Source organism: Alosa sapidissima, chromosome 5 (genome assembly GCF_018492685.1).
Source record: "Alosa sapidissima isolate fAloSap1 chromosome 5, fAloSap1.pri, whole genome shotgun sequence".
Classification (NCBI taxonomy): Eukaryota; Metazoa; Chordata; class Actinopteri; order Clupeiformes; family Clupeidae; genus Alosa; species Alosa sapidissima.
The window spans coordinates 17092528-17109377 of NC_055961.1; the positions used below are offsets into that span (position 1 = coordinate 17092528).

Genomic DNA, 16850 nt, shown 5'->3' on the forward strand with positions numbered 1-16850 from the left:
GTCAGTTGCACAGGAAGGAGGGGGAGGGAGTGCCGAGCTAGCTCTGTTTTGTTTGAACGTCAACAGAACAACGCCAACATCGCTTAGAGCACCTTTAATGTTGAACCAATATTTGAGGTCTCTGCCACAAATGCACATGAAGATATTAAGGATAAAATAAGGCGTGATTGCCTTTTGCAAATCTAAAAATGTCATGTAGGAAGATGAGAATCAATGTGGGAATAGCTCTTACAGTCATTTTGTGTATAAAGTTAGCCTGGGTGTTCCCATGCTGCCTTGCGCGCGATTTGATTCACGCTGCTAAGGCAGCCTGGAGACCATGGAGCAAATTTTCGCCTGAGATAGGGAACCAATCACAGAACAGGGGGGAAAGCAAGACGATGATGAGCTATGCACAGACGCATTTGATAGACATCCGTGGCACCCAATAAACGGATCTGGGCATTTTTTTCAAATACGAGAAAATGAACGTTTGGTTCCCAGACCACGTCTCATTGAGAAGTGGTGGCGCTAGCCAGGCTAGTATAAAGTGCTAATGATGTACCGTGTTTCATTCATACATAAATACACTTACTTGGTTACATTTTTCATTCTCCCTCATTTTCATTCTTGTCCCTGAGGCAAAAAGAAAATGATTGAAAAATGATTTTGACTTTATTTATTTATCTATGGTACAACATTGGTACTTTGTACTAATGCCCATACACTGAGCTACTTTCACATATTTTCAAGTGCCTACCCCACATATAATTTTAATTCTATGAAAATGACGAAAAACACAACCTTCCCCTTCTTAAAATCCATTATATGTAGACAACTCAATTATTGCTACAACATTATGAAAGCATAGTATGAAAATAAAAAAATAATGATTGATACCAAATGCATACAAAAACAAGTTTATACTACCCTTAAGGTCACTGGTTTTGCACTTTTTTTCCCAAATCTATAGCCTTGTAGAAAATCAAAGAGAATGTCTTACACACTTTTAATGATTCAGTCATACTGAAAACATTTCAGTTTTGGTGTCTTCCACCCTAAAAAAGTTTAGGCTGCCTACAAGGGCGTAGGTTTGGTCTACCATTTCAGTCAAAAAGTGTTTCACACATCTCAAATATTGGTTAATTGTCATAGTTACCTGAAAAAATACACTTGTTGAATGATTTCAATGCAACTTTACTAAAAATGTCTGGTTTGCTGATTTAAGAGACACATTCAAAAATGATGAAAGAAACCATGAGGCCAGTAATCGCGCTGTTCTTCGCACTGATGGTGATGAGTGCACTAGTGTGCAGTAAGCAATTTAACTTTACTATCAGTCTGTTTCCTTTTGATGGAATCATCTCGGTTACATTAACAATTATACATTTTGTCTCCTGTTTTTGACTGCCATTGAATAGAAACTGTGTTGTGTACTCTTTCCAGATGTCTACGCTGGATGTGAGAATGGGAGGTGTTATCGGAAATGCACTAACGATGAATATATAGGCCATCGTTTATACTGTGGTGGTGGAAATGTGTAAGTTGAACATTGTAGACAGGTTTTCATACATTAACATTTTTGTCTATTTACAGTGTAAAACATGTGACATAAAATCTTATTTCTCTTCTCAGATGCTGTGTTTAAAAAGGAGATTTAAAAAAGGATTTGGGCCACTGCGATCGCTGAACCGTGGTGAAAAACATTAACCTTTTAAGATGGACTTTGTGGATCAAGCAATGTGCACAATTGTTGACAATATTTTTTATAATTTTTTTATAAATGCATTTATTTAACATACACAAGCTGTAATGGGCCTTCCCATAACAAATGAAGACTGGAACCAAATCAAAGCACTGTGGTGACTGCAACTCTGATATTTTGAAAAATGTGACCACTTTTAAACAGAGGCAGATACAAACTGCTAGACTAACACTCTGACAATAACAAGGGGAAACCGTGGTCGAGGTGCTACACCAACAGCCAACTGCATGGCCCTTTAATACACAAGATAGAAAACAGTAGCCAAGGAAACCGCCAACAGGAGTAGAGTATTAAACATATCAAGTATTCCCATGGTGTACAGTCACGACTCGATAAAAAACGTTTACTGAAATGGTGCTGATTATTGCTGGGAGTCAGTCGTTTGAGCAGCAATGGGCAACTTGTGTACCAAACAATTAGAGCACCCCTTTGTTGTTTTACAAATCCAGTAAAATGCAAGAGGAGGTGAAGATACACACATATCAACCTAAAACCGCACCTATCATTCGGTTAGTGAGTCAATTATTAGTATAAGCCAAGCCGATCATACTCTGAGTAATATTATTTTGCTGGGTGTTGAGGTGGAAGAACTCTGGACATCATTGGCCAGTAAGCATTACCACTCACAAGCCAAGGTTCCGCAGCAGCTTTTGTTCCAGCCACGGTCCGACTGCTTGCCCCGGACGTTAGGGAGGAAAGAAGATACCACACCCTCAATTACATTCATAACATGGATATTTAACACTCCACTACGCTCAGGCTCTGGGTCTATCAAGGAGCTGGGCTAGAGTGCAGTAGTCTGAAAGTTGTGGGTTCAATTCCTGGCTTCCACCGTTGTGCCCTTGAGAAAGGCACTTAAAGCCAAGTTGCTCCGGGGACAATGTAATCCCTTGTCATATAGTTGACATATATAAGCCACTTTGGACAACAGTGTCTGCTAAAGGTAATGGTAGAAAACAGCAGATATTACAAGTATTACATGAACTAAAGATGACTAAAATCTTATGTAGAAGAAGAAACATTCACAAAAAATCCATCCATCCAAAAATGACCTTTGTTTTTGATAGCTGTTGAAAACGGCATGGAACTGACAGAGATGTTTTTGTTTATAAATACATAAAAAAAAAAAAAAAAAAATAACATTATGCTGATACCTTTTGCTTTTCCCAAATACAATGTAGCCTACAGGTGTAAGTGACCTTTCATCAATCCAGTTGCAATGGATGAACTGTGATGAACTGCCCTACTTGTGATTGTTTAGAGATTTTAAAGGTTTTATAACAATGCTACATCTTTGGCTATTCTACAATCTATTCATCTTTTCAGCACTAGTAGGCTACTTTCTGTGCAGCCGCACACACACACTCAGGCATGCCAAACAAGCATACACAAAAGTTTCAAGAGTGGGGGATGGAGTAAAATATGGAGACAAATTGAAGTGTCATTTATTTTCGCGGAACGGATGTACAGGACAGAGCGGCGGTCATATTTTGTACCGCTATGCGGTACATCTAGTTATTTTACGTTGTGGATATGGATATGGATTATGGGTTATTGAATGCAATTCAACACTGCTGTTTTCTGTTAACGTTAGCAATCGGTGAATAAGACTAGCAATCCTTCCTCAGGTTGCTAGCTAGCAATGCTATTTCTGATTATGCTTAAACTCGGCTTGCTATTTCTTTTAGCTATCAGAGATATAGTCAGGTAACGTTAGCCTATTAGCCTAGTTTGCTTTGCATTTCAGGACGCTTTTTTGGCGTTTGTTATCAATTATGATCAAACGATCTAATTGTGTAGTGAAAAAGTAACGCTACAAGTGACACTTTCACAACGTAATGAAATGATGAGTGGAAAACGGCTCTTGGTAAGGTGAACTTTGGAAAAACCCTACAACTGAACGTGATATGATTTTGCCAAATGAAACAGCTTTAGATAAGTTTAGTTGTTGGCGACATCTGTTGGTAAACTGCAATTAGAAAAAAAATCTAACTAAGAAATTATGAATGGTTGTTATTCCTTTGGTGGTGGTGGTGGTTGGTTGGGGGGGGGGGGGGCACCACCAAGCATTTGTGCTTAGGGCACCCAAATGGCTAGCGCTGGCCCTGGTCGCACACATAACGTCGCGGTGACCATTAGAAATACGTTCCCTCTTGGGGTCTTGGGGACGTGCTTTAGACGTCCTGAAAAAATGTCCGCGGGACGTAACGGAAACCCTACAGTACACAATGTCCGGGACGTCGCCGGGACTTCATTTTGTTTTCTGGGACCCTGTAGTTTCTTAGGACATTAGTATTTTCTGCTGCATTCATCTTATCAATTTTACAGTTTTTCCCAGTCACTTTGGATGCATTTCTCAAATCATCATTAACGTTTGCACAACAGTTAGTGCATTTCTCAAAACAATTAGTGCAAATTGCACCACATAATGGATTATCTGCAAAAGTGTGTATTTTGCTCAGCATGCTTAGTCTATGTCTCAAAAGCAAGTATACCAATGAAACTGTCAAGTGCAATCAAAATGACAAGTACTTATGCCATTGTTTGTCAAAATAGCCTAGTCAAACTGCTTTGTCTTGTTGTCAATATGACAATTTACTCTGTAAGTATTTTCTGATGAACAATGTGCAAGGCAGCACCGTTTTCTATGTGGCATAGCTATTTGAAAACTACAACGTTACACATTATTGTGTGTGTGAATGGGGTTGATTGCAAGAGAGTCAATTTGTTTACTGTTGAGACATTGTGGCAATATAAAGACAACAAAGGCTTTTACAGCATTGTGGAAATTAAAAATGACCAATATACAGTAAAATACCCCTTGCTCAGGGCTATGCACCACTGTACATCTGTCTGTCAGATCACAATATATGTACATATGCTAGACAGACTATGACAACTTGTATAACACGACTATGGCAGCTGGTACAACACTTTTGCATGGAATAACTCAAGCAGTGAAATAAGGCCAATGTGGATTATTCAGCATGGAACCAGTGCATTTTGACCAGCATGACATTAGCAATTGAAAATGTAGAAAACTGAAGACATTTGTACAAAATCCGCTGCATGGATGTACTAAAGCACTGCTGTTTGTTCAAGATGGAGAGAACTGCTTTAATGATGTGCACCATTCCAATTCTGATCTGAGAAATGCATCAAAGTGACTGAGAAAAACTGTGCCTTTGCCTACCCCCCACCACCAAAAAAAAAACTTAACAAACAATCAGAGATCTGCCTCCATGATTCACAGTAAGAAATATGACATTTTTGTTATAGGCCTTGTTAATCTCTTCTCCAAACCTACCATTTATGGTTATGATCATAAAATGACATGTGGTCTCATCACTCCAAACAACTTTGCTCTTGAAGTTCGGAGCCCTAGGTGCTGTTTGGCATAAAAATGCTGTTTTTGGCATAGGCAATGTAAAGGGTTTTGCAGCCCATTTTTGTTTAAGTGCCACTTTATGGTTGATCTTGAAACAGTCATGCCACTTTCTTACAGTGAAGCCACTGTTGGTCTGCCTGCCTTGGTATATCAATCGGGCCACTAATTCGTCACTTCTTTCTATCACTATCAGGCTTTGAAGACTACCGACTGCTATTTTCAAATCATTGGATGTATGCAGTTCAACTAAAGTTTCTCACAAATTGTTTGACAGCTCTTTTAGATATTTGTGTTTTCCTTGGGAATTTCCATGTTAAATAAATTTGTCTGCTCAAACAGACCCTGTATTTGTACACTTTGTGTTTGTTTTGTCGCTGTCGTTTGACAAATCCGGTAAAATCCTAGATGAGGCAACTTGTGTGTGGTAACAGCCTGAATGTTATCACAGAATTCTCAGATAAATACAGGAGCAACCTGTCCAAAGTCAGACATTTTCCTTAACCATTACTGAATAGCATCAACACCAAAAAGAGAAACCATGAGGCCAGTGATCGCGCTGTTCTTCGCACTGATGATGATGAGTGCACTGGTGTGCAGTAAGTACAGTTTAACTTTATTATCAGTCTGTTTCCTTTTGATGGAATCACCTGGGCTCACATACACGTAACACATTGTTCTGCTGTGTTGTGTACTCTTTCTCTTTCCAGATGTCTATGCTGCATGTGAGAATGGGGGGTGTTACCGGAAATGCGAAAAAAATCAACAAATTGACCATAATTCATACTGTGGTGGTGGAAATGTGTAAGTTGAATTTTGTTTATTAACATCTTTGGCTACTGTGTGCAACATGTGGCATGAAATCATGTTTCTCTTCTCAGATGCTGTGTTAACAAAGGAGATGGTGGCTGGTGAGGACTATGGAAGAATGTGAACTATTATGACTATTATGACTATCAAGCAGCATGATTATTAACACATTGATATTGTTTCTAATCAATAGTGGTCTGTTTAGAAATGACTTTGTTTGATGCAAATTTCATTAAAAAATGAATGGATTCCACATCAGTCAGTATGGTTGCATTCATTTCAAATATATTTTTAGATTAGGAAATGTATTTATTTCACACACATAAGCTGTGATTGGACTTTCCAAAACACTGAAAAATAGGTTGAAGCTACATGACTTAATTCCCAGAGGACTGGGGCCAAATTCAAGCACTGTGGTGACTGATACTCTGATATTTTTGCAAATGTGACCACCTTTAAACAGTGACAGATACAAACTGCTGGACCAACTAACACATTGACACAAGGGGGATCTGTGGTCAAACTGCTGCACCAACAGCCGGCTGTATGGCCCTTTGCGCATTGGATCATTCCATGTAAATTCAGACAAAAGGGAAATGGTTGCTGCATATTTTGCTCAAAGTTTGTCTACAGACCTGTTCAATTCTAGTGCTTTCATAATGCAAAACTAGTGATATTGAGGGTCTTGTAAACTCTTTTTTCACATCCACATGTCAGTTGCACAGGAAGGAGGGGGAGGGAGTGCCGAGCTAGCTCTGTTTTGTTTGAACGTCAACAGAACAACGCCAACATCGCTTAGAGCACCTTTATTGTTGAACCAATATTTGAGGTCTCTGCCACAAATGCACATGAAGATATTAAGGATAAAATAAGGCGTGATTGCCTTTTGCAAATCTAAAAATGTCATGTAGGAAGATGAGAATCAATGTGGGAATAGCTCTTACAGTCATTTTGTGTATAAAGTTAGCCTGGGTGTTCCCATGCTGCCTTGCGCGCGATTTGATTCACGCTGCTAAGGCAGCCTGGAGACCATGGAGCAAATTTTCGCCTGAGATAGGGAACCAATCACAGAACAGGGGGGAAAGCAAGACGATGATGAGCTATGCACAGACGCATTTGATAGACATCCGTGGCACCCAATAAACGGATCTGGGCATTTTTTTCAAATACGAGAAAATGAACGTTTGGTTCCCAGACCACGTCTCATTGAGAAGTGGTGGCGCTAGCCAGGCTAGTATAAAGTGCTAATGATGTACCGTGTTTCATTCATACATAAATACACTTACTTGGTTACATTTTTCATTCTCCCTCATTTTCATTCTTGTCCCTGAGGCAAAAAGAAAATGATTGAAAAATGATTTTGACTTTATTTATTTATCTATGGTACAACATTGGTACTTTGTACTAATGCCCATACACTGAGCTACTTTCACATATTTTCAAGTGCCTACCCCACATATAATTTTAATTCTATGAAAATGACGAAAAACACAACCTTCCCCTTCTTAAAATCCATTATATGTAGACAACTCAATTATTGCTACAACATTATGAAAGCATAGTATGAAAATAAAAAAATAATGATTGATACCAAATGCATACAAAAACAAGTTTATACTACCCTTAAGGTCACTGGTTTTGCACTTTTTTTCCCAAATCTATAGCCTTGTAGAAAATCAAAGAGAATGTCTTACACACTTTTAATGATTCAGTCATACTGAAAACATTTCAGTTTTGGTGTCTTCCACCCTAAAAAAGTTTAGGCTGCCTACAAGGGCGTAGGTTTGGTCTACCATTTCAGTCAAAAAGTGTTTCACACATCTCAAATATTGGTTAATTGTCATAGTTACCTGAAAAAATACACTTGTTGAATGATTTCAATGCAACTTTACTAAAAATGTCTGGTTTGCTGATTTAAGAGACACATTCAAAAATGATGAAAGAAACCATGAGGCCAGTAATCGCGCTGTTCTTCGCACTGATGGTGATGAGTGCACTAGTGTGCAGTAAGCAATTTAACTTTACTATCAGTCTGTTTCCTTTTGATGGAATCATCTCGGTTACATTAACAATTATACATTTTGTCTCCTGTTTTTGACTGTCATTGAATAGAAACTGTGTTGTGTACTCTTTCCAGATGTCTACGCTGGATGTGAGAATGGGAGGTGTTATCGGAAATGCACTAACGATGAATATATAGGCCATCGTTTATACTGTGGTGGTGGAAATGTGTAAGTTGAACATTGTAGACAGGTTTTCATACATTAACATTTTTGTCTATTTACAGTGTAAAACATGTGACATAAAATCTTATTTCTCTTCTCAGATGCTGTGTTTAAAAAGGAGATTTAAAAAAGGATTTGGGCCACTGCGATCGCTGAACCGTGGTGAAAAACATTAACCTTTTAAGATGGACTTTGTGGATCAAGCAATGTGCACAATTGTTGACAATATTTTTTATAATTTTTTTATAAATGCATTTATTTAACATACACAAGCTGTAATGGGCCTTCCCATAACAAATGAAGACTGGAACCAAATCAAAGCACTGTGGTGACTGCAACTCTGATATTTTGAAAAATGTGACCACTTTTAAACAGAGGCAGATACAAACTGCTAGACTAACACTCTGACAATAACAAGGGGAAACCGTGGTCGAGGTGCTACACCAACAGCCAACTGCATGGCCCTTTAATACACAAGATAGAAAACAGTAGCCAAGGAAACCGCCAACAGGAGTAGAGTATTAAACATATCAAGTATTCCCATGGTGTACAGTCACGACTCGATAAAAAACGTTTACTGAAATGGTGCTGATTATTGCTGGGAGTCAGTCGTTTGAGCAGCAATGGGCAACTTGTGTACCAAACAATTAGAGCACCCCTTTGTTGTTTTACAAATCCAGTAAAATGCAAGAGGAGGTGAAGATACACACATATCAACCTAAAACCGCACCTATCATTCGGTTAGTGAGTCAATTATTAGTATAAGCCAAGCCGATCATACTCTGAGTAATATTATTTTGCTGGGTGTTGAGGTGGAAGAACTCTGGACATCATTGGCCAGTAAGCATTACCACTCACAAGCCAAGGTTCCGCAGCAGCTTTTGTTCCAGCCACGGTCCGACTGCTTGCCCCGGACGTTAGAGAGGAAAGAAGATACCACACCCTCAATTACATTCATAACATGGATATTTAACACTCCACTACGCTCAGGCTCTGGGTCTATCAAGGAGCTGGGCTAGAGTGCAGTAGTCTGAAAGTTGTGGGTTCAATTCCTGGCTTCCACCGTTGTGCCCTTGAGAAAGGCACTTAAAGCTTAAAGTTGCTCCGGGGACAATGTAATCCCTTGTCATATAGTTGACATATATAAGCCACTTTGGACAACAGTGTCTGCTAAAGGTAATGGTAGAAAACAGCAGATATTACAAGTATTACATGAACTAAAGATGACTAAAATCTTATGTAGAAGAAGAAACATTCACAAAAAATCCATCCATCCAAAAATGACCTTTGTTTTTGATAGCTGTTGAAAACGGCATGGAACTGACAGAGATGTTTTTGTTTATAAATACAACATATAAATAAATAACATTATGCTGATACCTTTTGCTTTTCCCAAATACAATGTAGCCTGCAGGTGTAAGTGACCTTTCATCAATCCAGTTGCAATGGATGAACTGTGATGAACTGCCCTACTTGTGATTGTTTAGAGATTTTAAAGGTTTTATAACAATGCTACATCTTCTTTGGCTATTCTACAATCTATTAATCTTTTCAGCACTAGTAGGCTACTTTCTGTGCAGCCGCACACACACACTCAGGCATGCCAAACAAGCATACACAAAAGTTTCAAGAGTGGGGGATGGAGTAAAATATGGAGACAAATTGAAGTGTCATTTATTTTCGCGGAACGGATGTACAGGACTGAGCGGCGGTCATATTTTGTACCGCTATGCGGTACATCTAGTTATTTTACGTTGTGGATATGGATATGGATTATGGGTTATTGAATGCAATTCAACACTGCTGTTTTCTGTTAACGTTAGCAATCGGTGAATAAGACTAGCAATCCTTCCTCAGGTTGCTAGCGAGCAATGTTATTTCTGATTATGCTTAAACTCGGCTTGCTATTTCTTTTAGCTATCAGAGATATAGTCAGGTAACGTTAGCCTATTAGCCTAGTTTGCTTTGCATTTCAGGACGCTTTTTTGGCGTTTGTTATCAATTATGATCAAACGATCTAATTGTGTAGTGAAAAAGTAACGCTACAAGTGACACTTTCACAACGTAATGAAATGATGAGTGGAAAACGGCTCTTGGTAAGGTGAACTTTGGAAAAACCCTACAACTGAACGTGATATGATTTTGCCAAATGAAACAGCTTTAGATAAGTTTAGTTGTTGGCGACATCTGTTGGTAAACTGCAATTAGAAAAAAAATCTAACTAAGAAATTATTAATGGTTGTTATTCCTTTGGTGGTGGTGGTGGTTGGTTGGGGGGGGGGGGGCACCACCAAGCATTTGTGCTTAGGGCACCCAAATGGCTAGCGCTGGCCCTGGTCGCACACATAACGTCGCGGTGACCATTAGAAATACGTTCCCTCTTGGGGTCTTGGGGACGTGCTTTAGACGTCCTGAAAAAATGTCCGCGGGACGTAACGGAAACCCTACAGTACACAATGTCCGGGACGTCGCCGGGACTTCATTTTGTTTTCTGGGACCCTGTAGTTTCTTAGGACATTAGTATTTTCTGCTGCATTCATCTTATCAATTTTACAGTTTTTCCCAGTCACTTTGGATGCATTTCTCAAATCATCATTAACGTTTGCACAACAGTTAGTGCATTTCTCAAAACAATTAGTGCAAATTGCACCACATAATGGATTATCTGCAAAAGTGTGTATTTTGCTCAGCATGCTTAGTCTATGTCTCAAAAGCAAGTATACCAATGAAACTGTCAAGTGCAATCAAAATGACAAGTACTTATGCCATTGTTTGTCAAAATAGCCTAGTCAAACTGCTTTGTCTTGTTGTCAATATGACAATTTACTCTGTAAGTATTTTCTGATGAACAATGTGCAAGGCAGCACCGTTTTCTATGTGGCATAGCTATTTGAAAACTACAACGTTACACATTATTGTGTGTGTGAATGGGGTTGATTGCAAGAGAGTCAATTTGTTTACTGTTGAGACATTGTGGCAATATAAAGACAACAAAGGCTTTTACAGCATTGTGGAAATTAAAAATGACCAATATACAGTAAAATACCCCTTGCTCAGGGCTATGCACCACTGTACATCTGTCTGTCAGATCACAATATATGTACATATGCTAGACAGACTATGACAACTTGTATAACACGACTATGGCAGCTGGTACAACACTTTTGCATGGAATAACTCAAGCAGTGAAATAAGGCCAATGTGGATTATTCAGCATGGAACCAGTGCATTTTGACCAGCATGACATTAGCAATTGAAAATGTAGAAAACTGAAGACATTTGTACAAAATCCGCTGCATGGATGTACTAAAGCACTGCTGTTTGTTCAAGATGGAGAGAACTGCTTTAATGATGTGCACCATTCCAATTCTGATCTGAGAAATGCACCAAAGTGACTGAGAAAAACTGTGCCTTTGCCTACCCCCCACCACCAAAAAAAAAACTTAACAAACAATCAGAGATCTGCCTCCATGATTCACAGTAAGAAATATGACATTTTTGTTATAGGCCTTGTCTTCTCCAAACCTACCATTTATGGTTATGATCATAAAATTACATGTGGTCTCATCACTCCAAACAACTTTGCTCTTGAAGTTCTGAGCCCTAGGTGCTGTTTGGCATAAAAATGCTGTTTTTGGCATAGGCAATGTAAAGGGTTTTGCAGCCCATTTTTGTTTAAGTGCCACTTTATGGTTGATCTTGAAACAGTCATGCCACTTTCTTACAGTGAAGCCACTGTTGGTCTGCCTGCCTTGGTATATCAATCGGGCCACTAATTCGTCACTTCTTTCTATCACTATCAGGCTTTGAAGACTACCGACTGCTATTTTCAAATCATTGGATGTATGCAGTTCAACTAAAGTTTCTCACAAATTGTTTGACAGCTCTTTTAGATATTTGTGTTTTCCTTGGGAATTTCCATGTTAAATAAATTTGTCTGCTCAAACAGACCCTGTATTTGTACACTTTGTGTTTGTTTTGTCGCTGTCGTTTGACAAATCTGGTAAAATCCTAGATGAGGCAACTTGTGTGTGGTAACAGCCTGAATGTTATCACAGAATTCTCAGATAAATACAGGAGCAACCTGTCCAAAGTCAGACATTTTCCTTAACCATTACTGAATAGCATCAACACCAAAAAGAGAAACCATGAGGCCAGTGATCGCGCTGTTCTTCGCACTGATGATGATGAGTGCACTGGTGTGCAGTAAGTACAGTTTAACTTTATTATCAGTCTGTTTCCTTTTGATGGAATCACCTGGGCTCACATACACGTAACACATTGTTCTGCTGTGTTGTGTACTCTTTCTCTTTCCAGATGTCTATGCTGCATGTGAGAATGGGGGGTGTTACCGGAAATGCAACAAAAATCAACAAATTGACCATAATTCATACTGTGGTGGTGGAAATGTGTAAGTTGAATTTTGTTTATTAACATCTTTGGCTACTGTGTGCAACATGTGGCATGAAATCATGTTTCTCTTCTCAGATGCTGTGTTAACAAAGGAGATGGTGGCTGGTGAGGACTATGGAAGAATGTGAACTATTATGACTATCAAGCAGCATGATTATTAACACATTGATATTGTTTCTAATCAATAGTGGTCTGTTTAGAAATGACTTTGTTTGATGCAAATTTCATTAAAAAATGAATGGATTCCACATCAGTCAGTATGGTTGCATTCATTTCAAATATATTTTTAGATTAGGAAATGTATTTATTTCACACACATAAGCTGTGATTGGACTTTCCAAAACACTGAAAAATAGGTTGAAGCTACATGACTTAATTCCCAGAGGACTGGGGCCAAATTCAAGCACTGTGGTGACTGATACTCTGATATTTTTGCAAATGTGACCACCTTTAAACAGTGACAGATACAAACTGCTGGACCAACTAACACATTGACACAAGGGGGATCTGTGGTCAAACTGCTGCACCAACAGCCGGCTGTATGGCCCTTTGCGCATTGGATCATTCCATGTAAATTCAGACAAAAGGGAAATGGTTGCTGCATATTTTGCTCAAAGTTTGTCTACAGACCTGTTCAATTCTAGTGCTTTCATAATGCAAAACTAGTGATATTGAGGGTCTTGTAAACTCTTTTTTCACATCCACATGTCAGTTGCACAGGAAGGAGGGGGAGGGAGTGCCGAGCTAGCTCTGTTTTGTTTGAACGTCAACAGAACAACGCCAACATCGCTTAGAGCACCTTTAATGTTGAACCAATATTTGAGGTCTCTGCCACAAATGCACATGAAGATATTAAGGATAAAATAAGGCGTGATTGCCTTTTGCAAATCTAAAAATGTCATGTAGGAAGATGAGAATCAATGTGGGAATAGCTCTTACAGTCATTTTGTGTATAAAGTTAGCCTGGGTGTTCCCATGCTGCCTTGCGCGCGATTTGATTCACGCTGCTAAGGCAGCCTGGAGACCATGGAGCAAATTTTCGCCTGAGATAGGGAACCAATCACAGAACAGGGGGGAAAGCAAGACGATGATGAGCTATGCACAGACGCATTTGATAGACATCCGTGGCACCCAATAAACGGATCTGGGCATTTTTTTCAAATACGAGAAAATGAACGTTTGGTTCCCAGACCACGTCTCATTGAGAAGTGGTGGCGCTAGCCAGGCTAGTATAAAGTGCTAATGATGTACCGTGTTTCATTCATACATAAATACACTTACTTGGTTACATTTTTCATTCTCCCTCATTTTCATTCTTGTCCCTGAGGCAAAAAGAAAATGATTGAAAAATGATTTTGACTTTATTTATTTATCTATGGTACAACATTGGTACTTTGTACTAATGCCCATACACTGAGCTACTTTCACATATTTTCAAGTGCCTACCCCACATATAATTTTAATTCTATGAAAATGACGAAAAACACAACCTTCCCCTTCTTAAAATCCATTATATGTAGACAACTCAATTATTGCTACAACATTATGAAAGCATAGTATGAAAATAAAAAAATAATGATTGATACCAAATGCATACAAAAACAAGTTTATACTACCCTTAAGGTCACTGGTTTTGCACTTTTTTTCCCAAATCTATAGCCTTGTAGAAAATCAAAGAGAATGTCTTACACACTTTTAATGATTCAGTCATACTGAAAACATTTCAGTTTTGGTGTCTTCCACCCTAAAAAAGTTTAGGCTGCCTACAAGGGCGTAGGTTTGGTCTACCATTTCAGTCAAAAAGTGTTTCACACATCTCAAATATTGGTTAATTGTCATAGTTACCTGAAAAAATACACTTGTTGAATGATTTCAATGCAACTTTACTAAAAATGTCTGGTTTGCTGATTTAAGAGACACATTCAAAAATGATGAAAGAAACCATGAGGCCAGTAATCGCGCTGTTCTTCGCACTGATGGTGATGAGTGCACTAGTGTGCAGTAAGCAATTTAACTTTACTATCAGTCTGTTTCCTTTTGATGGAATCATCTCGGTTACATTAACAATTATACATTTTGTCTCCTGTTTTTGACTGCCATTGAATAGAAACTGTGTTGTGTACTCTTTCCAGATGTCTACGCTGGATGTGAGAATGGGAGGTGTTATCGGAAATGCACTAACGATGAATATATAGGCCATCGTTTATACTGTGGTGGTGGAAATGTGTAAGTTGAACATTGTAGACAGGTTTTCATACATTAACATTTTTGTCTATTTACAGTGTAAAACATGTGACATAAAATCTTATTTCTCTTCTCAGATGCTGTGTTTAAAAAGGAGATTTAAAAAAGGATTTGGGCCACTGCGATCGCTGAACCGTGGTGAAAAACATTAACCTTTTAAGATGGACTTTGTGGATCAAGCAATGTGCACAATTGTTGACAATATTTTTTATAATTTTTTTATAAATGCATTTATTTAACATACACAAGCTGTAATGGGCCTTCCCATAACAAATGAAGACTGGAACCAAATCAAAGCACTGTGGTGACTGCAACTCTGATATTTTGAAAAATGTGACCACTTTTAAACAGAGGCAGATACAAACTGCTAGACTAACACTCTGACAATAACAAGGGGAAACCGTGGTCGAGGTGCTACACCAACAGCCAACTGCATGGCCCTTTAATACACAAGATAGAAAACAGTAGCCAAGGAAACCGCCAACAGGAGTAGAGTATTAAACATATCAAGTATTCCCATGGTGTACAGTCACGACTCGATAAAAAACGTTTACTGAAATGGTGCTGATTATTGCTGGGAGTCAGTCGTTTGAGCAGCAATGGGCAACTTGTGTACCAAACAATTAGAGCACCCCTTTGTTGTTTTACAAATCCAGTAAAATGCAAGAGGAGGTGAAGATACACACATATCAACCTAAAACCGCACCTATCATTCGGTTAGTGAGTCAATTATTAGTATAAGCCAAGCCGATCATACTCTGAGTAATATTATTTTGCTGGGTGTTGAGGTGGAAGAACTCTGGACATCATTGGCCAGTAAGCATTACCACTCACAAGCCAAGGTTCCGCAGCAGCTTTTGTTCCAGCCACGGTCCGACTGCTTGCCCCGGACGTTAGGGAGGAAAGAAGATACCACACCCTCAATTACATTCATAACATGGATATTTAACACTCCACTACGCTCAGGCTCTGGGTCTATCAAGGAGCTGGGCTAGAGTGCAGTAGTCTGAAAGTTGTGGGTTCAATTCCTGGCTTCCACCGTTGTGCCCTTGAGAAAGGCACTTAAAGCCAAGTTGCTCCGGGGACAATGTAATCCCTTGTCATATAGTTGACATATATAAGCCACTTTGGACAACAGTGTCTGCTAAAGGTAATGGTAGAAAACAGCAGATAGCATGTTTATACATGTAGTTCATGTCAGGCAACATGCTTTAGCCAAAAGGAAACAGAGTGACTCACAACGGCGTCATGGTTTCTCTTTGGTGTAGATCCTATCCAGTAAGGATTAAGGGACATTTCTGACTATGGTCCTGTTGTAAGCCTAATTGGGTCATTCCGTGTCAAATCAGACAAGGTTGTTGCTGAACCATCTCAGATTTTGTTTAAACCTGATCTATATCAAGAATGGGTCCCAAAACTAATGCAAGGCCTGTACAATATTTCTGTTCAAATCCTTTGTCTTAGTAGTAGTAGTAACTTGAAAATCTATGTGAAAGTAGCTCAGTGTATGGGTATTTAGTGTAGAAAGTGCCAATATAAATAAATTGAGTCAAAATCATTGTTTTGCCTCAGGGTCAAAAATGAAAACCCATAGGTATATGCAATGTAACCAAGTAAGTGTATGAATGAAACATGGTACATCTTTGGAACTTTGTACATGAAATGACTATAAACTGAGCTATTCCCTAATCGATTTTGTGCTCCTACTAGCTACCCCACATACCATTTTAGTTCTATAAACATTGCCAAAAAAAGCAATCACACCTTGTTTAATCCTTAATATCTCATGTGGATTTGTTGCAGAGACTTCAAATATTGGCTCAACATTAATAAAGCATTTGCATACAAAATAATTATTGGTGCCATGTGGATACAAAAAAAAAAAAATTACCAAGACCCTCAATATCATCAATTTTGCAATTTATACATGGCCTTATTTAAAACTAATTGGCATGCAGTACAACCTTTGAACTGACTAATCATATCGAGAACATGTCTGTCTTCCACCCTACAAAGTTTGGACAGGCTA

The 16850-nt window shown here is 38.7% G+C and overlaps 5 long non-coding RNA genes across 5 annotated transcripts; all 5 read left to right on the forward strand.

Moving 5' to 3' along the window:
- The first annotated feature begins 399 nt into the window (after positions 1-399).
- Positions 400-2278, forward strand: LOC121708863. Its single transcript, XR_006031789.1, has 3 exons — positions 400-1294; positions 1426-1519; positions 1615-2278. It is a non-coding gene; the product is annotated as an uncharacterized LOC121708863 (long non-coding RNA).
- Positions 2279-5566: 3288 nt separating this feature from the next.
- LOC121708862 lies at positions 5567-6192 on the forward strand. The gene is made up of 3 exons (XR_006031788.1): positions 5567-5728; positions 5840-5933; positions 6011-6192. It is a non-coding gene; the product is annotated as an uncharacterized LOC121708862 (long non-coding RNA).
- An 860-nt stretch (positions 6193-7052) lies between these two features.
- LOC121708866 lies at positions 7053-9488 on the forward strand. Its single transcript, XR_006031791.1, has 3 exons — positions 7053-7945; positions 8077-8170; positions 8266-9488. It is a non-coding gene; the product is annotated as an uncharacterized LOC121708866 (long non-coding RNA).
- A 2720-nt stretch (positions 9489-12208) lies between these two features.
- On the forward strand, positions 12209-12825 carry LOC121708865. Its single transcript, XR_006031790.1, has 3 exons — positions 12209-12370; positions 12482-12575; positions 12653-12825. It is a non-coding gene; the product is annotated as an uncharacterized LOC121708865 (long non-coding RNA).
- An 861-nt stretch (positions 12826-13686) lies between these two features.
- LOC121709395 lies at positions 13687-16440 on the forward strand. The gene is made up of 3 exons (XR_006031947.1): positions 13687-14578; positions 14710-14803; positions 14899-16440. It is a non-coding gene; the product is annotated as an uncharacterized LOC121709395 (long non-coding RNA).
- The last annotated feature ends 410 nt before the right edge of the window (positions 16441-16850 follow it).